At 42.2% G+C, this 22,377-nt stretch overlaps 3 non-coding genes across 3 annotated transcripts; 1 reads left to right on the top strand and 2 right to left on the bottom strand.

Annotated features, from left to right (window-relative positions):
* Window positions 1-639: 639 nt before the first annotated feature.
* On the bottom strand, window positions 640-746 carry LOC120268138. Its single transcript, XR_005538808.1, has one exon. It is a non-coding gene; the product is annotated as a small nucleolar RNA R71 (small nucleolar RNA).
* A 10,248-nt stretch (window positions 747-10,994) lies between these two features.
* LOC120268088 lies at window positions 10,995-11,101 on the bottom strand. Its single transcript, XR_005538757.1, has one exon. It is a non-coding gene; the product is annotated as a small nucleolar RNA R71 (small nucleolar RNA).
* Window positions 11,102-20,878: 9,777 nt separating this feature from the next.
* On the top strand, window positions 20,879-20,985 carry LOC120268003. Its single transcript, XR_005538674.1, has one exon. It is a non-coding gene; the product is annotated as a small nucleolar RNA R71 (small nucleolar RNA).
* Window positions 20,986-22,377: the final 1,392 nt, after the last annotated feature.

Genomic DNA, 22,377 nt, shown 5'->3' with positions numbered 1-22,377 from the left:
CCCCAAAGCCTCTCAAGTGGTCTCTCAAAAATGCCCAGAAAAGTCCCTTGCTCTGCCCTAAAAGTCAGTATTTATACCCCCATGACATACGGGTTGTATAGGGGTCGTATGAGGGTCATATAGCACTCAAAAACCCTAGATTCACATTTCATACGGGGTGCATACGGCCTCCTACGGCCCTGTATACTGGGTAGTTTGGAAACCTGGGCAGACAACTCCAAATCATTCTACTTCTACAGTGCATACGGCCCCCATACTGGGTAGTATGGGGGTGGTATGAAATTCCTATTTTCTTATCTTTTTGCCTAAATGATATCTTCTTGTTCTCCATGGCTTCCTTATGCCCTACAAAGAAAATAATAGAAGATTAAGCGCAAAACGGGTATCAAACCTCACAAAATACATGCAAAGTGAATACGATATATATACAAAAACACCTACATTTAGACACTTATCATTTGTGATATGCTGAAGATTAATGGTGTATCAGATGATGCTATTATATTGAGGGCTTTCCCATTCTCTCTCAAGGGAAGAGCCAAGCAGTGGCTTCATTCCTTGCCAAATGCCTCCATCACTACTTGGAATGAGATGGTCAAAGCTTTTCTTGATAGGTACTTTCCTCCGGGGAAGTCAGCCAAGCTTCGCAATGAGATATCGTCGTTTATATAGATGGAGTTGGAATCATTGTTTGAGACATGGGAGCACTTCAAGGATCTTTTGCGGAGGTGCCCATAACACGGATTTCTCGAATGGATGATTATCCAAACTTTCTATAATGGGTTGAATCCGAGTGCAAGGCAATTGCTAGATCCGCCGCAGGAGGTACAATGGGGAGTAAAATCCTAGAAGAAGCCCGACAGTTAGTGGAGCACATGGCCATGAATAGTTATCAATGGAATGCTCGGGAAGGGAAAAAGGTGGCCGGGTTCCATGAAATAGATGCGATAACCTCTTTGGCGGCTCAAGTGGAATCATTGAGTAAGAAGTTAGATCTTCTAACTTCTAATAGGGTGGCGGCCGTGACTACTTGCACCGGGTGCAGTGGAGGACATGCTCTATTCGATTGCCCAATCTCTATTGGTGATGCATCTTCAGTGGAGAAAGTCGACTTTTTGGGTAATGCAATAAGGAACCAAGGTAATCCATACAACAACACCTACAATACAGGTTGAAAGAATCATCCTAATATTTCGTGGAGCAACCAAGGACCACAAAAGACCATGGCACCACTGGGTTTCCAACAACAATAAGCCCCGAACATGGAGAATCGAGTTTCAGGCTTGGAGACCCGAATGACCGATTTAGAGAAGGCCTTGACTAGATTTGTGCAACCGTCGGATACAAGGTTTCAACCGTCGGATGCATCTTGCTCGGCGGTCTTGCAAAAGAATATGCCGAACAAGAAAAAAGACCTAGGAAGCTTCATCATTCCGTGCAACATTGGCAACTTGGGTGAAGAAATGGCATTGCCGAACTCAGGGGCTAGTATCAACGTCATGCTATATTCCTTCTTTCAGAAGCTAGGCTTGGGAGAGCCTAATCCCACTCGGATGACATTGCAATTGGCGGACGGAACAGTGAGACATCCGAGGAGCATCATTGAAGATGTGCTTGTCAAAGTTAACAAATATATATTTCCTATAGATTTTGTGGTGTTGGACGTCGATGAGGATGCAGATGTTCCTTTGATACTTGGAAGGCCATTCTTGCGCACTTCCAAGGCATTGATTGAATGCACGACGGGGAGTTGACACTAAGGGTTGGAGATGATAAGCTCACATACCGCCTCACTGAAGCCATGCGACATTCTTTTGACTTTGATGATACTCTTTACTTTCTTGACACTACTGATGAGATTATTGATGAATACATGCAGGAAATGTTTAGTCCGGACCCGTAAGAGGGTTTGTTCGGCCAAGGTGTGGACAATAAAGAAGTATTGATGCTTGGTCTTGAGGAACAAGTACCATCTAACCCGGGGATCATAAAGAAGGTGGTCCAAAAGATGAAGATGGCAAAGAGACGCCAGTGGAAATGCCCCAAGGGTGTTGGGGATGTGCGTGAACCGAACAAGTTAGATGAACACTTGTTTAGTGGTACCAAGCCCAATAACTCCCCCTCTACTTTCAAGAGACTTTGCTTATCATGCTTTCAAGCTATGGGTAAAAGGGCAACTTTCATCTATGAACCCCCGTGAGGTAAGACAAGGTATGTCAAGCTTAGTGACGTTAAACAAGCACTTCTTGGGAGGCAACCCAAGTGTTTACTGTTTTCATAGTTGCTAGTTTAGTGTTTGCATGAATAAAGTGTTGAGTATTGGTATTTATATGTTTGATGCATTGTTGTTTGTTTTATTATGGAATTTTGATGTCATCATGTGCTTTTATGTTGATTTGGCGAAGTTTTTGGTCGTGTGAGCTAGTTTCTCATGTTTTCACTGGTATATTTTGCATAATGGAGCAGGCTCTCAGTGTGTTTACATGTTCAGGAATTTTCTACAGAGCTTGCAGAGGTTTTAAGGCATCCAGTGAAAATGCACGGGCGTGTGGAATTTCCATATGCTCATGGATTTGTACTGTGAGCTTGTCTAGAGAAGGCATAGGGGCGTGGACGTACCCCTGTGAATGACTTTATGACACCCGCATGCTCGTGGGTATTTTTCGCACGGGCGTGTGTTTTCCTGCAGAGAGTTAGCAATTTTTCCAAGCGGACACAGGGGCGTGGACTCGCCCCTGTGGCGATCCAGTGACAAATGCACAGGTGTGGGTAATTTCCATACCTGTGTGGATCTCTGCAGAAGAGCTCTCCTCCATCCAGAGAATACACAGGGGCGTGCGTCTGCCCCTGTGAACTGCCCAGTAATGATCCACGCCCATACGGAATGTCCACACGGCCGTGCGAAACACTTAGAGAATTTTCTCAGTTGTGTAGAGTGTCCACAGTGGCGTGCATCTGCCCCTGTGAGGCTCTAATGTGGAGGCGCACTGGCGTGGGTAATTTTCACACGCCCGTGTGGATGTGCAGAATTCCAAGAGACGTGATTTTCCTTTAAAAATCTCGTTGAAATTTTCATCCATTACCATTCCAGATACTCGAAAACCACTCTTGATCATTTTCTCGACCTTGTACCGCTGTTTTAGAGGGATTTCCAATCAATTTCCATACCGAATTCAAAGTTTTCATACCCATTTCATCAGTAAACCTTTTGCTCTCTCTATTATTCACAAATTCTTGTTTTTATCGGATTGAAAGTGTTGAGTTATGGCAATTTTCACTCTATAATGGTTTATGCATGTTTGGAAAGAGTTTAGACGTGGTTTTAAGGTGTGTTTTGGGAGTATTCACATGCAATCGTGAGATTTTCACGCCACGCAGATCTACACCAGCGTGGGGAATTTCCACAAGCCCGTGTGGAATTCTGCAGTACTGTTTCTAGAGCTTCGTTGATCATTTTCTTGTCAATTCTTGCAGATATTGCACCTTGTTCGAAGAAGCATGAAGTTAAGCATCCCAGAGAGACCCCACCTGAGCCAGTACACATGGAATTCTCGAATCCCGAGCATCAGGCTCGATTTGAGAGATTATCAGCACTCAGTTTTGGTCAGTGTCACTTTGTAGATTTGAGTGTGCTGAGAGAGATTAGGCGTGGTGATGAGCTAGCCGATGAGATTAATGAAATGCTAGTAGTGGGAAGCTGGAGAAGATTATTGACTATCCGAGAACTAGCTTTCCGTACATTGACGCTAGAGGTGTTGGCGTCTTTCGAGTTTGATCGGCCATATGGGAGATTTGACACCGTGGATGCTATACAGTTTTGAGTATTCGGACATCCATTTTGCATGAGTGTCACTGAATTCTCCATTCGTATGGGTTTATATGACGAAACCTATACAGGTATAGAGGAGTATGGACGCTTGCCGACGGATTTCCCAGGTACATTGACTCCGCAGCAAGCGTACCAAGTTTTGTGTGGACATGGGCAGTACGAACCAGGAGTGCCCAAGGCCACCAGCATATCTCGATTGAGCTACAAATATTTACACTCAGTCCTCAGTAGGTCTGTGTCTGGTTAAGTTGGCAACACAACTGATTTGAGCTGGCAGGACCTACCCTATTTATACTCCATGGTCTGCAATGTGCCGATTCACCTAGGGCACGTAGTGGCAGACGTCTTGAGGCACTAGGGCCAGTTTGCGAGAGTGGGTGTATTATTCACTAGACTCATCTTGGGGATGGGTTTTCTGGACTCCATCTGAGGTGCCGAGAGGACAGTCGTGCCTTCTCCTCTTGGATTTGATACGATTAGGATGATGGGGTTGGTGCCTAGATGTGGGCCTGGTGCATACATTCTAGCTACGCCTACGCCAGAGATCACTGAGGGCGGAAGGGATGCAGCGGAGGGTTCACGACAGGTTCCCAAGCCTCAGTTTGCACCGATAGGGACCGGAGCACCCCTTGTAGCAAAAGAGACACTCTGGCGTTCAGTACTCATTTTTACTCCCTCTCTAGCTCACTATCATTTTAAGAGGCTCGAGAGTGCAAGTGGTTAAGCTTCTGATAGAGATTGCTGTGGTCCGGGCTACACAGGCCGCACAATACACAGAGAATATTGCGTGTTTTGACACATTACAGCTCCCAAGGATTTAGCTCCATCAAATGCAACAGTAAGAGTCAGGGGACTTATTGTTTGATATATTATGAGTGAGCTTGCATGTGTACATTGGGGACAATGTACAAGTTAAATGTGGGGGGATTTTCATAATGCACATCTCCTTTATATTAGTTTTGATTGGTATACATGCTCACATATCCAATGGCGGTTCACCTTAGTTGCAATGATTGTATTTTTGAGTTTAGGAGAATTTTTAACATTGAATGTTCTCATGCTCTAGTTCTTGCTTGAATTTCTAGGAATTTTTGCTCGGTTGACACTTGTTACACTACTCACTCTTTAAACTCTTTTGGAAACTCAAGTTTGATGATAAAGGGACTAGTTATAGTTATTTCTTTTGTTAACTTCTTCAAAAAATAAATGAAAAAAGGAAAAGAAAAAACAAAATAGTTTTATTTTTTTAGTTGTGCTTGTTGGGTAGAAAGAGATAACACCTATGAAGTATGAAGCTACTCTCATAAGTCGGATAGTAGTTATGCCCTAATGAGAGTAAGAGCTATCTCATAGGATGAGTGAAAGCTACCACTCTGGTAGAAAGAGCTACCACCTCGAAAGTGTGAAAGCCACCTTAGCGGCCGCTTTGGATAGGGCTACCTTAGAGGATGAGTGAAGCTACTACCTTCTTTTTAATTTTTGTTACTTTTTTTTTATAAATAAATAAGTCCCTTATACTTAGAACTTTTAGGAGTATACCTTGGGTTGACTTAAGTGAGTTTACACACACTTACACCACTTCGGATTTGTTGTCCTTTTTTATTCAAGTTTTTAGCTAGAGCATTGATTTTTCATATTTAGTGTTGAATTTCCCTTACTTATAGAATTCTCTCTTTGCATGTTTTGGTGAATCTAAGGCCAAGCACTTCCAATATTTCCTTCGTATATACTTCAATGTTTAAATTTTTGCTTGAGGACAAGCAAAAGCTTAACCCCCTGTTTGGTTCAGAGGGGAGGGGAAGGAGGGGGTGAGGGGAGTGAGGGGGAGGAGTATGGAGGGTTTGAAAAAATATTGTGTTTGGTTCATGGAGGGGTGTGGAGGAGTATTTTATTTTTTATTTTTTGTTTAGTTGAAAAGAGGAGTGGGGAGGAGAGAAAAAGAGTGTAATATGTATTTGACTATTTTGCCCTTGTACAATAAAATAGGTAATAATATATATATAATAATCAATTGTAGAATAATAATAATAATAACACAATATATAATATATGATAAACATTATAAAACACACACAATAATTAGGGAAAAATATTTATTTGAAAAAAAATTATGAGTCATAACATCTCATAATTTTTTTTCAAATAAATATATAGGGTTTTAATATATAGGATAATGATAGGGTTTTAATATATAGGATACAATAGGAATTCTACATATAGGTGAAGGGCATTAATGGTATTTTGCATTATTTTAAAAAAAAAAAAACAATAAACATCCACTCCCCCAAAAGACCCCAATTTAGTGGAGTGGATTATGAGGGGTGAGGAGGGTGCACCCTCCTCACCCCTCCTCACCCCTCTCACCCCCTGTTCACTCCCCCAACCAAACAACACCCACACCCCCAACACCCCTCACCCCTCCTCCCTCCCCCAACCAAACAAAGCCTAAGTGTGGGAGAGTTTGATAAGTTCTTGTGTGATAAGAATGCGAAGTATTCTTTCCTTATGATGAGCATAACTTTTATCAGGTTTTAGCACTAATATGTGTGCATTTATGTTACTTTCATGTGTATAGGGTTGTGAAGATGAATGTTAAAGAAAGAAGCCAATGTAGGTCGTGAACGCACTATTTGGAGGAAATCTTGAGAAGGTTCAAACACGAAGTTATAAGTCGGGTTCAAGATGCAAGAATGTGTGCCAACCTCTTTGTATTCAAGTTAGCACAATGATTTGGAGGGGCACAAAGGCAATCACATTCGAGTATCTCGGCTTGTGCATTGATAGCAAGATCTCCACCAATGAAGCCGTTTATTGAAGAAGCAAGGCGATCTACGACGTAAACGTGTGCCCGTTTACGTTACCTCGATGAAAACATGGATTCGAGAGTGTTTCGCGTGATTACTCCAGTAGGTTCTGTTTATAGCCGGCCAAAAAAGTGAAGTTCAGAGAATCCACACGGCGCGTGTGGACATTATCCACGCCCGTGTGGAATTTTCACAGGCTGGTGTGGAGAATCCATAGGGGCGTGTGGATGCCTGATTCCAGCCTTATTTAAGGCCGATTTCAGCCCCGATTTTAGGATTCTTTTTTCATCTTTTCCCCAACTTGAGAGAGGGCGGCAGCTAGGGTTTTGATAGGTATTGGCAAGGGAATTGGAGAGGTTCTACGGCTTCCACATCGCGCTCCATTTGGAAGAAGGTTAGTGGGAGAGCTTTCGTCGGCACCAATCCGGTGAGGTGTATCCTAGGCCGGACAAAGGGACCCTTCGACGAGTAGAGGCTTATCGACAAGACCATCGTCACTACTACCAAGGCGGTTTTCTATGGATTACTTGCTTTTACATTTGATTTCATTTTTTATTATAACTAGCTCCATGGAGAGCTAAACCCCCTAGTGGGTACGTGGATTTGTGAACCATAGGATATATTTGTTTCATTAAACCTTTTATTATGCTTTCATTAATTGATGCTTTAATTGAGTTCCAATCTTGAATGTTTGATTGAATGAATACTCTCTTAGAGTGACACTAGGGTTGAGAGTTCTTATTGGTAACCCTTGTGAGTGAGTGACACACCACGAAAGTTAGACAAAGCTAGATTGGAGAGGGTTGAGAGGGTGAGTCGAGAGGTAGCGGAGTGTCCCTTTTTCCCTCTGGTGTGATTTATCCTACCTCTGTTTCCTCGAGTTCTTTGCAATCATAGTAGAGTGAATGAGCTAAGGGATGACCTTCCCCTAGGGCTTAGATGCAAAGGCAACAGAGTGAAGCATTAAAGTGATTTTAGCACCTAGGGATTAATTGTGACTAGGGACCTTCCACCTGGACCAAAAGGTCAGTTCTCCATCTAGGAAGAGGATTTATCACTTGGAATCCCTAGAACTCATTGTGATTCTGTACGAGTGCGAGGTGTTGAGATTGTTTAATTTCTCCTTCGGGACATGTATAGAGTCAGGCATGGTTGATCTTAGATTTGGGACCATGTATTGAAGGATCTCCATGACTCATTAATGCATTAGTTAGGAAGCATAATAGAGGGTTTTGCACTTGATCCGATCATCCTAGATGGAACAATATCCGAGTACCCCATTTGTATTGATTGCTTTACCTCCCCTTTACTTATGCTTCTCTTACTTGTCTCTTTTATTCTTATTTACAGTACATCTTGTTAACAAAACCATTATTTGTCTTTCACTTGGTTAAGAAACAATTTAAGTATTTTTATTCCCTACTCCCTGTGGATACGATATCCACTCACCTTGGATTTTATTACTCGACAAACCCGTGCACTTGCGGGACATACGCAAGGGGCATTGTCACTTCACCAAGAGGGAGGTAAATATTGGACGAGGAGATTGGGAGGAGATCCAAGGCATCAAAGTATCATGTGAAGGGAGATCTCTTCGAACCTTCAAGATCTTCATTATCCAAAGGGATTAAAAGCTAAAGGGAGTAGTTCTTGCTTCTTTTCTTGTTTATTTATTCTTTGAAATTGTATGAGTGTTCCTCTTTCATGAGGAACTAATTTATTTGTGCTTTGGACATGATGAACTCTTGGGTTGCTTGTTTGTATTTTGGATGATTATCTTTGTTGATTTATTATTGGATGTTGTATTTCTTTTATAGAATCTTGTAGTTTGTGGTTCAAACTTTGTGTTCATTGATGTGGTGGTCAGCATGAAAACTTTATCGTTCAACTTCTAGTTTGTACTTGGTTGTGTGACCATCACCCTTGTATTAGACACAGTTATCTCGGAAGGGATTCATGTCTGATATTTTATTTAAATATTAGAAAATATCCGTTTCTAATCCGTTAATCATAGAAAGGGACTAGTTAATGAAGATCTTGCTATTATTGCACAAGTCGGGATCGCATATGTGCCCCTCCAAACCATTGTAGTTGCTTAAGCGCATGGAGGTTGGCACACATTTACGTATCTTCAATCACAACTTGTGTCTTTACATTTGTTCACTCCAAGACTTCATCATTAAAGTACAATCGCAATCCACTTTGGCTTCTTACTTTCATATTTAGCTTCACAACCCTTCATGCACAAAAGTTCACAAATACACATGCATTAGCGCTAAAACTTGATAAAAGTAATGCTTATAGTAAGAAAAGAATACTTCGTGTTCACATGTAGTTACTGTTCACATGCAGTTACTGTTCACAACTCGCAGAAAATCAGATTCCCAGAAATCTACACAGACGTGTAGAAATTCTACATACCCGTGTGGATACCTGATTCCAGCCTTTTATAAAGCCGCGACTTCTACCGATTTGGGGATCGATCTCTCATTCTTCTCTCCATCTTTTCTCCAACTTTTGGGAGGCCTACGGCTAGAGTTTAGAGGATCTTTGGCAAGGGTTTTGAAGTGGTTCTACGGCTTCAACACCGTGTTTCTCTTAGAAGATAGTTATTGGGGGAGCTTTCGTCGGCACCAATCCAGCGAGGTGTGCCCTAGGCTTGACAAGAGGACCTTTGGACAGGACGAGGCTACTCCACAAGACGATCGACACGAATATTGATAAGTGTTTGTGTGATAAGAATGCGAAGTGTTCTTTCCTTATGATGAGCATTACTTTTAGCAGGTTTAAGCGTTAATACATGTGTATTTGTGTTCTTTTGCGCATATAAGTTTGTAAAGCTAAGAATTAAGAAAAGAAGCCAATGTAGATCGTGAACGCACTATTCCGAGGAAATCTTGAGAAGCGTCAAGCGCGAAGACATAAGTCGGGTTCAAGATACGAAAATGTATGCCAACCTCCGTGTATTCAAGCTAGCACAATGGTTTGGAGGGGTAACGGAGTGTGAGTCGAGAGGGTGAGTCGAGAGGTAGCGGAGTGTCTCCTTTCTCCTCCGGTATGATTTATCCTACCTCCATGTTCCTAGAGTTCTTTTGGTTACAATAGAGTAAAGTGCTAAAAGAGGAACTCTATCGGGGCTTAGTTGGTGAGCAATAGAGTAAAGCGTTTAAGTGGCTTTATTTGACTAGGGGTCTTTCGCCTAGACCAAAGGGTTAGATCAACATATAGGAATAGAGTTTATCACTTGGAATCCCTAGAGCTTCTTGTAACTGTACACAGTGTGAGGTGTTGAGACTGAGCAATTTCTCCACTGGGGCATAGTATAGAGTTAGTCACGGTTTACCTTAGGTTTGAGACTATGTATTTTAGGATTTTCACAACTCATTAAGTATCAGTTAGGAGGCATAATAGTTGGTCTTGCACTTGAATAAATAACCCTAGGGGAGCAATGTCTGAGTGTCCCACTTTTTGTCGATTATCTTTCCTCTCATTTTATTGTGCCTCTCTTTCTTATTATCTTTAGTCTTATTTACATTGATGTTATCCATACTATTATTTTCTTATCTTCACTTAGTTAAGTAGCAATCATTGTGTTTCTATTCACTATTCCCTTTGGATATGATAACCCACTCACCTGGGATTTATTACTTCAACAAACCAGTGTACTTGCGGGTCACACGCAAGGGCGTTGTCAAGTTTTTGGCACCGTTGCCAGGGAATAGGCGTTTTGGAGACACTTTGCACTTTGCTATTTAGATATTCATCGTTTATTCTATTTCACCTTTTCTTATTCTATCATCGTTCTGATTTGTTTTTCGGTCTTTTATAGAAGCTCTAGATTATGACCCGAGGAAACCCTTCGACATTGGTTGAAGGAGATCCTGAACTTGAACGAACACTCAGAAGAAGGGGTATAGAATCTGTACAAGAACCACTAAATCCAACTGAAGTAGAAGGTGAAGGGTTAGAAAACATGGCAGAACAGAATGAGCAGAGAACATTCTCCGATTACGCCAGACCCTCAGTTTTGGGCACATAATCTAGTATTGTGCAGCCACCGATTATGGCTCAGAATTTTGAGCTAAAGGCGGCACTCATCCACATGATACAGCAGTCCGCATGGTTTAATGGTTTGGCCGATGAGGGTCCAAACAGTCACATAGAGAATTTTTTTGGAAGTGTGCGACATGCTCAAGATCAATGGTATTACGGATAATGCTATCAAGTTTAGAGCCTTCCCATTTTCCTTGAAGGGAAGAGTGAAGCAATGGCTATATTCATTACCTAGAGCATCGATTACTACATGGGAGGAGATAGTAGAAGCTTTTCTTGCCCGATATTTCCGTCCCTGAAAATCTAGAAAGTTTAGGAATGAAATATCCTCCTTCATGCAAACGGAATTGGAGTCTCTATTTGAGACATGGGAGAGGTTCAAGGCGCTCATGCGGAAATAACCTCAACATGGGTTTCCTGAGTGGATGATTATTCAGACCTTTTATAGCGGGTTGAACCCTAGCACAATTAATTGAAGAAATGGGTTTGAATAGCTACCAATGGAATGCAAGAGAGAAGAAGAAAGTTGCCAGTCTACATGTGATTGATGCAGTTACATCGTTAGTGGCCCAAGTAGAGTCATTGAGCAAGAAGTTAGATACTCTAACTTCTCCTAGATTGGCAGCCGTGATGAATTATAACTGATGTGGAGGAGGACATGCTCCGTCCGATTGGCCTATTTTTATTGGTGGAACATCCTCGGTGAAATAAGTCGATTTTGTAGGTAATGCGATGAGGGGCCAAGAAAATCCATGTAGCAATACCTACAATCCTGGTTAGAGGAGCCATCCGAATTATTCTTGGAATAATCAAGGGCAAAAAAAGGCCATGGCACCACTGGGTTTCCAATAACAACAAGCCCTGAACATGGAGAACCAAGTTTCAAGCTTGGAGACCCGGATGACTGATTTATAGAAAGCTTTGACCAGATTTGTGCAATCATCAGATACAAGGTTCCAATCGATCGAATCTACACATCGCAACCACACCGCGTTATTGCACAATCTAGAAAATCAAGTGGGGAAAATTGCGAAGTTGTTATCGGAGAGACCACAAGGAAGCTTGCCTAGTAACACCGAAATGAATCCAAGGGAACATGTGAAGGCGATCACTTTGAGAAGAAGTGAGAAGACCAATGTTGAAACACCTGAGGTTGTGGAGGTTGAGGAGAGAGCTAACAAGGAGAAGGATGTGGCATCCCCACCTTACAATGCAAGAATCCCTTTTCCTTCTAGATTGAAGAACGGCCAAAATGATGAGCAATACAAGAAGTTCTTTGGTCTATTCAAGAAATTACACATCAACATTCCATTTGTGGAGGCGTTGTTTCAAATGGCTCAGTATGCAAAGTTTTTGAAGGATCTTTTGACCAACAGGAGGAAGTTGGAGGAGAGTGCATCGGTGATCTTAGATGCCTCTTATTCGGTGGTGTTCCAAAAAATATGCCGAACAAGAAGAAAGACCCTAGAAGCTTTGTTATTCCATGCAACATTGGCAGTATGGGTTAAGAGATGGCATTGGCGGATTCAAGGGCTAGTATCAATGTCATGCCATATTCTTTCTTTCAGAAGCTAGGCTTGGGAGAGTCTAGGCCCACTCATATGGCGTTACAATTGGCAGACTGAACGGTGAGACATCCGAGGATCATCATTGAAGACATGCTTGTCAAGGTTGACAAGTACATATTTCCTGTAGACTTCATAGTGTTGGATGTCGATGAGGATCTAGATGTTCCTTTGATACTTGGGAGGCCATTCTTGCGCACTTCCAAGGCACTTATCGACATGGACGGTGGGGAGTTGACACTGAGGATTGGCGACGACAAGTTGACATACCGCCTTACCGAAGCCATGCGACATTCTCTCGACTTTGATGATACTCTTTATTTTCTTGACACTACCGATGAACTAATTGATAAATATGTGTAAGAAATGATGAATCCGGACCTGTACGAGGGGTTGTTAGATAAAAAGGTGGAGAATGAAGAAGTGATGTGATACCGCCCCTTGCGTATGTCTCGCAAGTGCACGGGTTTGTTGAATTAAAAAAAATCCTAGATGAGTGGGGTATCGTATTCACAGGGAGTAGGGAATAAAAACACTTAAGTTGTTTGTTAACTATGTGAAAGATGAATAGTGATATGTGTGACAATATGTAAAATAACAAAAGTAAAAGAATAAGAAAGAGATTACAAGTAAAGGAGAAGGTAAGGAAATCGAAATAAATGAGGTACCAGGATATTGTTCCGCCTATGGTGATCATTTCAAGTGCAAGAACCCTCTATTATACTTTCTAACTGATGCAATAATGAGTCATGGGGATCCTTAAATACATGGTCCCAAATCTAAGGTCAACCATGCCTAACTCTATACATGTCCCGGAGGTGAAATTGAACAACCTCTCAATCTCGTACTCATATAGAATTTCAATGAGTTCTAGGGATTCCAAGTGATAAATCCTCTTCCTACATATAGACCTAACCGTTTGGTCTAGGTGGAAGGTCCCTAGCCACAATTAAGCCCTAGGTGCTAAAATCACTTCAACGCTTCACTCCGTTGCACCCGTAACTAAGCCCCAGCGGAAGGTCATCCTTTAGCCCATTCACTCTACTATGACCGCAAAGAACTTGAGGAAATAGAGGTAGAATAAATCACACCGGAGGGGAAAAGGGACGCTTTGCTACTCTCGACTCACCCTCTCAACCCTCTCCAATCTATCTTTGTCTAACTCTCGTGGTGTGTCACTCGCTCACAAGGGTTACCAACAAGAACTCTCAACCCTAGTGTCACTCTAAGGGAGTATTCATACAATCAAGCATTCAAGATTGGAACTCAAATAAAACATCAATTAATTACATCCTAGGGTTCACAAATACCCAAGTACCCACTAGGGGGTTTAGCTCTCCATGGAGCTAATTACAATCAATGAAATCAAATGTAAAAACAAAGAATTTATAGAAACCCCCCTCGATAGTCATGGCGATAGTCTTGTGGAGAGTCCTCTACTCGTCTAAGGGTCCCTTTGTCCGGCCTAGGATATACTTGGCCGGATCGGTGCCGACGAAAGCTCTCCCACTAACCTTCTTCCAAATGGAGCACGGTGTCGGACCCGTAGAACCTCTCCAAATCCTTAGCCAATACCTCTCAAAACCCTAGCCGAAGCCCTCTCTTAAGTTGTGGAAAAGATGGAGAAAAGACTCCTGAAATCGGCTTTTAAAGGGCTGGAATCGGGAATCCACACGCCCCTCTGGATTTTTCACACGGGCATGTGGAATTAACGCACGCCTGTATGGATTCTCTGTTTTCATCCTTCTTCGGTCGGCTATGAATGGTACCTGCTATAGTATTTTTCTATAATGTTTTTGCTACAATACCGCCCGAAACACTCCCGAATCCATACTTTCATTGAGGTAATGTAAATAGGCAAATGTTTACGTCGTAGATCGCTTTGCTTCTTCAATAACGGACATATTTGTGGAGATCTTGCTATACATGCACAAGCCAGAATGCCTGAATGTGACTACCCTTGTACCCCTCCAAATCATTGTGCTAACTTGAATACGAGGAGGTTGGCACACATCCCCGCATTTTGAACCTGACTTATGTCTTTGCATTTGAACTTTCTCAAGATTTCCTCCAAATCGTGCATTTACGATCCACATTGGCTTCTTTTCGGCCTCACAACCCTATCTGCATGAAAGTAACATAAATACACACATATTAGCATTAAAACCCAATGAAAGTAATGCTCATCATAAGGAAAGAACACTTCACATTCTTATTGCACAAGCACTTATCATGATGATGCTTGGTCTAGAGGAGGAGGTACCATCTACTCCGGTGCTCCTGAAGATGAAGCACATAAGGAGATATAACAAGAAATGCCCCAAGGCTAACGGGGATGTACAAGAATAGAGTAAGGGTGACGAACCATTGTGCGGTAACAAAGTTGAAAACTTGATAACTTTCCCTCGACCTTCAAAAAACTATGTTCATCATGCTTTCAAGTTATGGGTAAGAGGGAAACCTTTATCTATGAGCCCCCGTGAGGTAAGAAGAGATACGTCAAGCTCAGTGACGTTAAACAATCACTTCTTGGGAGGCAACCGACGTTCTTAACTGGTTTCTAGTTCTTAGTTTAGTGTTTGCATGAATAAGGCTTGAGTGTTGGTGTCTTGATGTTTTCATGCAATTGTTCTAATTTTCTCCTGGATTATTTGGTGTTTTCGTGTGCATAATTGTATGTGGCGGAGTATCTTGGTCGTTTAAACATGTGTTTTATGATTCTCTGGATCATTTTGCATTATCGAAACATGCTCTGAGTGTGTATACATGTTTAGGAATTTTCTACAGAGCCTACAAATTTTTCTAAGTAATCCAGAGAAAACACATAGCCGTGTGGAAATTCCACACGGCAGTGTGTTTGCATTCAGAGCTCATCCCGAGAAGAGATATGGGCGTGTGTTTGCCCTTGTAAATGACCTTGTGGTGGTCACAGGCTCGTGTGGAATTTCCACATGGGCGTGTGTTTCTTTGCAAACGTTTAGAGAGCTATCCCGAGAAGACACAGGGGCGTGTGTCTGCCCTTTTGATAGACCCTGTGAACTATACACGGGCGTGGGTAACTTCCACACACCCGTGTGAATTTCAGCAGAGAGTTCTCCTCCATCCAAAGAAGACACAGGGGCATGTGAATGCCCCTGTGAATGGCCCTGTGAAGATCCACGCCCGTGTGGAATTTCCATACGGGCATGTGAAACACTTAGAAGAATTTCTCTGTTGGACAGGGAAGCCAAAGGGGCGTGTGGGTATCCCCTGCGTGTCAGGTAGACGGGCATGGGGAATTTCCACACGCCCATGTGGATGCGTTCAGAGATAAAGTGTGCTATCCTAAGAGCACACAGGGGCATGTGTCTGCACCTGTGGAGTCACACAGGCGTGGGTAATTTCCACACGCCCGTGTGGATGTACAGAACTCCAAGAGACGCAGGTTTTCTTTAAAACCTCTTCACGTTTCTTCATTTTGTCACTCCTAAACATTCAGAGAACACACTCAATCACTCTCCCAACTTCGCACAGTCATTTTAGAGAGTTTTGGTTGAGTTTTCTGGCCATTTTTGACATTTTCATCTTTATCTTGTTGGTAAACCGTTTTTCTTTCTTCTTCTTTACCACACTTGAATTTAATTGATTAAAATGGTGAATGTTGCTTCGTTTCTATGTTTACATGGTCTGGGCATGCTTAGAATGAGTTTAGAAACAAAGTTGTGATGTATTTTTAAGCTTTTAGCATGGTAGCTGTGCGGTTTTCATGCGCCTTGGATCCACACGGGCATGTAGAATTTCCACACGACCGTGTGGATTGATGAGCTATTGGCCATGGGAAGCTGGAGGGGATTATTATCGATTTGAGAGCCAGCTATCCGCACATTGACGCTGGAAGTGCTAGCGTCCTTCGAGTTTGATCGATCATACTCAAGATTCTTCAGTGTTGACGTTATACAATTCAGGGCTTTCAAACATCATTACAGCATAAGTGTCACATAGTTTTCACACCGTATGGGCTTCTTTGACGAGAAGTATATAGATATAGAGGAGTACGATCGATTACTGACCGACTATCCTGGCGTACTGACCCCGTATCGACCATACAGAGCCCTATGTGGATAGGGGTAGTAAGAGCCAGGAGTGCCTAAGGCCACATGTCATTCCTGGCCAAGTTACAGTTACATACATGCGATCCTCAGCAGATCTGTTAGTGGCCAAGGTGACAACACAGGTATTTTGAGCTACCAGGAGTTACTCTATTTATATTCCATGATCTAGAGCAAGCTGATTCACTTGGAGCACATTGTTGCAGATTACCTGATGTACAGGGGCACGTATGCGAGAGTGGGAGTATTGTTCATTGGCTCTTACATAACTAGACTCATCTTGGGGATGAGTCTATTAGACGTGATCCTTGGGGCTAAGAAGATAATCGTTCCCTTCTCTCTCGGCCTAGATATGATGAGATTGATAGGGTTAGTATGCAAATATGGGCCGAGAGCATGTATTCTGACTACATGACAACGCCCCCTTGTGTATGTCCAGCAAGTGCACGTGTTTGTCGAGTAATAAAATCCCAGGTGAGTGGGTATCGTATCCACATGGAGTAGAAAATAAAAATACTTAGATTGTTTCTCAACCAAGTGAAAGATGAATAATGGTTTTGTTAAAAATATGTAATGTAAACAAGAATAAAATAGACAAGAAAGAGAAGCACAAGTAAAGGGGAGGTAAGGCAATCGATATAAATGGGGTACTCAGATATTGTTCCGCCTAGGACAATCAGTTCAAGTGCAAAACCCTCTATTATGCTTCCTAACTAATGCATTAATGAGTCATGGAGATCCTTCAATACATGGTCCCAAATCTAAGGTCAACCATGCCTGACTCTATACATGTCCCAGAGGATAAATCGAACAATCTCAACACCTTACACTCGTATAGAATCGCAATGAGTTCTAGCGATTCCAAGCGATAAATCCTCTTCCTAGATGTAGACCTAACCCTTTGGGTCCATGTGGAAGGTCCCTTGTAACAATTAAGCCCTACGTACTAAAATCACTTCAACGCTTCACTCCGTTGCCTTTGCAACTTAGCCCCAGCGGAAGGTCATCCCTTAGCCCATTCACTCTTCTATGACTGAAAAGCACTTGAGGAAATGGAAGTAGGATAAATCACACCGGAGGGGAAAGGGGACGCTCCGCTACCTCTCTACTCACCCTCTCAACCCTCTTGAATCTAGTTTTGTCTAACACTCGTGGTGTGTCACTCACTCACAATGGTTACCAATTAGAACTCTCAACCCTAGTGTCACTCTAAGGGAGTATTCATTCAATCAAATGTTCAAGATTGGAACTCAATTAAAGCATCAATTAATAAAAGCATAATAAAAGGTTTAATGAAACAAATACATCCTAGGGTTCACAAATCCAAGTACCCACTAGGAGGTTTAGCTCTACATGCAGCTAGTTACAATAAATAATGAAATCTAATATAAAAGCAAGTAATCCATAGAAAACCCCCTCGATAGTCATAACGATGGTCTTGTGGAGAAGCCTTAACTCTTCAAAAGGTCCCTTTGTCCAGCCTAGGATACACCTCGCCAGATCGATACCGACGAAAGCTCTCCCACTAAACTTCTTCCAAATATAGCACGATGTTGAAGCCGTAGAACCTCTCCAAATCCCTTGCCAATACCTCTCCAAATCCTAGCCGCCGTCCTCTTAAAAGTTGACAAAAAGATGGAGAAAAGAATTGATAAGTGCTTGTGCGACATGAATGCGAAGCGTTCATTCCTTATGTTGAGCATTACTTTTCTTGGGTTTTTACACTAATATGTGTGTTTTTATGTTACTTTCGTGCATGTAGGGTTGTGAGGCCAAGTATGAAAGAAAGAAGCCAATGTGGATCACAATGCACCGATTTTGGAGGAAATCTTACTAAGGTTCAAACGCGAAGACATAGGTCGGGTATGAGATGCTAGAGTGTGTGCCAACCTCCTTTTATTCGAGTTGGCACATCCATTTGGATGGGGCACAAGCGCAGTCATACTCGAGCATTCCGATTTATGCACATAGAACAAGAGTTCCACTAACTTGTCTATCATTGAAGAAGCAAGTGATCCACGACGTGAATGTGTGCCCGTTTGCGTTATCCCGATGAAAGTATGGTTTCGGGGAGCTATCCAGGCCGTGTACTATAGCAAAGTACTGTAATAGCACTGTTCACAGTCGGCCGAGAAAACAGGAATTCAGAGAATCCACACAGGCGTGTGGAAATTATCCACGCCCGTGTGGAAATTCCACATGGGCGTGTGAAAAAACCACAGGCCCGTGTAGTCTCCCGATTCCAGCGACGAGTAGAGGACTCTCCACAAGACCATCGACATGACCATCGAGGGGGTTTTCTATGGATTCATTGCTTTTACATTCTATTTCTTTGATTGTACTTAGCTCCATGGAGAGCTAAACCCCTAGTGGATACTTGGGTATTTGTGAACCCTAGGATGTATTTGTTTTATTGAATCTCTTTATTATGCTTTCAATTAATTGATATTTATTGTGAGTTCCAACCTTGAATGCTTGATTGTATGAACATTTCCCCTAGAGTGACACTAGGGTTGAGAGTTCTCATTGGTAACCTTGTAAGTGAGTGACACACCATGAGCGTTAGACAAAGCTAGGTTAGAGAGGGTTGAGAGGGTGAGCCGAGAGGTACAGGAGCGTCCCCTTTCCCCTCCGACGTGATAGATTCTACCTCCATTCCTAGAGTTCTTTGCGGCCATAATAGAGTGAATGGTCTAAGTGATGAACTTCTGCTGGGGCTTAGTTGCGTGTGCAACGGAGTGAAGCGTTGAGGTGATCTTAGTATCTAGGGCTTAATCGTGGTTAGGGACCTTCCACTTGGACCAAAGGGTTAGGTCTATAATTAGGAAGAGATTTATCACTTGGAATCCCTAGAGCTCATTGCAACTCTATGCGAGTGCGAGGTTGAGAGGTTATCTAATCTCTCCTCCGGGACATGTATAGCGTTAGGCATAGTTGACCTTAGATTTGGGACTATGTAATGAAGGATTTCCATGACTCATTATTGCATTGATTAGGAAGCATAATAGAGGGTTCTTGCACTTGAAGCGATCGTCCTAGGCGGAGCATTATCCGAGTACCCCATCTTTATCGATTGCCTTACCTTCTCCTTTACTCGTGCTCTCTTACTTTCTGATTTTACTTTCGAGAATTGAATCATTGTCACAATTATCACTACTGATCTTTCACATAGCTAAGAAGCGAATTAAGTGTTTTTATTCCCTACTCCATATGGATTCAATACCCGCTCACTCGGGATTATTACTTCGACAAACCCGTGCACTTGCGGGATATACACAAGGGGACCTTGTCAAGAATTCTGAAATCGGTGCTTCAATTGGCCTTAAATAAGGTTGGAATCGGGCATCCACACGCCCCTGTGGATTCTCTACACGGGCATGTGGAAATTCCATACGGGCGTGGATAATGTCCACACGCCCGTGTGGATTCTCTGAAGTTCACTTTTTTCGGCCGGCTGTGAACAAAACTTGCTACAGTAGCGACCCAAAACACTCCCAAATCCATGTTTTCATTGAGGTAACGTTGACGGGCACACGTTTACGTCATAGATCACCTTGCTTCTTCAATAAACGGCTTCATTGGTAAAGATCTTGCTATTAATGCACAAGCTGGGATACTCGAATGTGACTGTCTTTGTGCCCGACTTATGAATACAAGGAGGTTGGCACACATTCTTGCATCTTGAACCCGACTTATGACTTCGTGTTTGAACATTCTCAAGATTTTCTCCAAATAGTGTGTTCACGACCTACATTGGTTTCTTTCTTTACATTCAGCTCCACAACCCTATACGCATGAAAGTAACATAAATGCACACATATTAGCGCTAAAACCTGATAAAAGTAATGCTTATCATAAGAAAAAAATACTTCACATTCTTATCACCCAAGCACTTATCAAACTCCCCCACACTTAAACTTTTGCTTGTCCTCATGCAAAAATTAAAACATTGAAGTATATACAAAGGAAATATTGGAAGTGCTTAGCCTTAGGTTCACCATAACATGCAAAGAGAACATTCTATAAGTAAGGGAAATTCAACACTAAATACGAAAAAATAATCAATGCTCTAGCTAAACACTTGAATTAAAAAGGACAACAAACCCGAAGTCGTGTAACTGTGTGTAAACTCACTCAAGTCAACCCAAGGTATACTCCTCAAAGTTCTAAGTATAAGCGACTTTCTCCACCGAAGATGCATCACCAATAGAGATCGGGCAATCAGATGGAGCATGTCCTCCACCGCACCCATTGCAAGTAGTCACGGCCGCCACCCTATTAGAAGTTAGGTCTAACTTCTTACTCAATGATTCCACTTGGGCCGCCAAAGAGGTTACCGCATCTATTTCATAGAGTCCGGCCACCTTTTTCCTTTCCCGTGTATTCCATTGATAACTATTCATGGCCATGTCTTCCACTAACTGTCGGGCTTCTTCTGGGGTTTTACTCCCAATTGTACCTCCTACAGTGGCATCTAGTAATTGCCTTGTACTCAGATTCAACCCATTATAGAAGGTTTGGATAATCATCCATTTGGGAAATCCGTGTTGTGGGCACCGCCGCAAAAGATCCTTGAAGTGCTCCCATGTCTCAAACAATGATTCCAACTCCATCTGTACAAACGATGATATCTCATTACAAAGCTTGGCCGACTTCCTAGGAGGAAAGTACCTAGCAAGAAAAGCTTCGCCCGTCTCATTCCAAGTCATGATGGAGGCTTTGGGCAAAGAATGAAGCTACTGCTTGGCTCTTCCCTTAAGAGAGAATGGGAAAGCCCTCAATCTAATAGCATCATCCGATACACCATTAATCTTTAGCATATCACAAACTTCCAAGAAGTTCTCTTTAGGGTTGTTTGGGTCCTCAACAGCCAAACTGTTGAATTGCGCTGACTACTGTATCATTTGGATGAATGTCAGTTTCATCTCAAAGCTCGGAGTTGTGATCGAGGGCCGTACAATACTCGATCGTGTACCCAAAATTGAGGGTCTAGCATAATCAGAAAGTGTTCTCTGTTGCTCATTCTGTTCTACCATATTATCTGACCCTTCAACTTCTATTTCAGCTTGATTAGATGGTTCTTGCACAGGTTCTTTTCCCCTTCTTCTGAGTGCTTGTTCAAGTTTCAGATCTCCTTCAATCAGTGTCGAAGGATTTCCTTGGGTCATAATCTGGAGCTGCACCAAAAGAAAGAAAACAAATCATAACGATGATAGTAAAAGAAGATGTGAAATAGAATGAATGAATGAATAGCTAAGGAAACAAAGTGCAAATTATCTCTAAATGCCTATTCCCCTGCAACGGCGCCAAAAACTTGACAACACCCCTTGCGTATGTCCCGCAAGTGCACGGGTTTGTCGAGTAATAAAATCCCAGGTGAGTGGGTATCGTATCCACAGGGAGTAGGGAATAAAAATACTTAAATTGTTTCTCATCCAAGTGAAAGAAGAATAATGGTTTTGTTAACAAGATGTAATGTAAATAAGAATAAAAGAGACAAGAAAGAGAAGCACAAGTAAAGGAGAGGTAAGGTAATTGATATAAATGGGGTACTCAGATATAGTTCCGCCTAGGACGATCGGTTCAAGTGCAAAACCCTCTATTATGTTTCCTAACTAATGCATTAATGAGTCATGGAGATCCTTCAATACATGGTCCTAAATCTAATGTCAACTATGCCTGACCCAATACATATCCCGGAGGAGAAATCGAACAATCTCAACACCTCGCACTCATACAGAATCGCAATGAGTTCTAGGGATTCCGAGTGAGATATCCTCTTCCTAGATGTAGACCTAACCCTTTGGTCCAGGTGGAAGGTCCTTAGTCATAATTAAGCCATAGGTGCTAAAATCATAATAAAAGGTTTAATGAAAAAAATACATTCTAGGGTTCACAAATCAAAGTACCCACTAGGGGGTTTAGCTCTCCATGAAGCTAGTTACAATCAACAATGAAATCGAATGTAAAAGCAAGTAATCCATAGAAAACCCCTTCGATAGTCATGATGATGGTCTTGTGGTGAAGCTTCGACTCTT

This window comes from Dioscorea cayenensis, chromosome 8 (assembly GCF_009730915.1).
Source record: "Dioscorea cayenensis subsp. rotundata cultivar TDr96_F1 chromosome 8, TDr96_F1_v2_PseudoChromosome.rev07_lg8_w22 25.fasta, whole genome shotgun sequence".
In the NCBI taxonomy this organism is placed as follows: domain Eukaryota; kingdom Viridiplantae; phylum Streptophyta; class Magnoliopsida; order Dioscoreales; family Dioscoreaceae; genus Dioscorea; species Dioscorea cayenensis.
The sequence above is the reverse complement of the archived record's forward strand: the minus strand, read 5'-3'. Positions and strand labels throughout refer to the sequence as shown.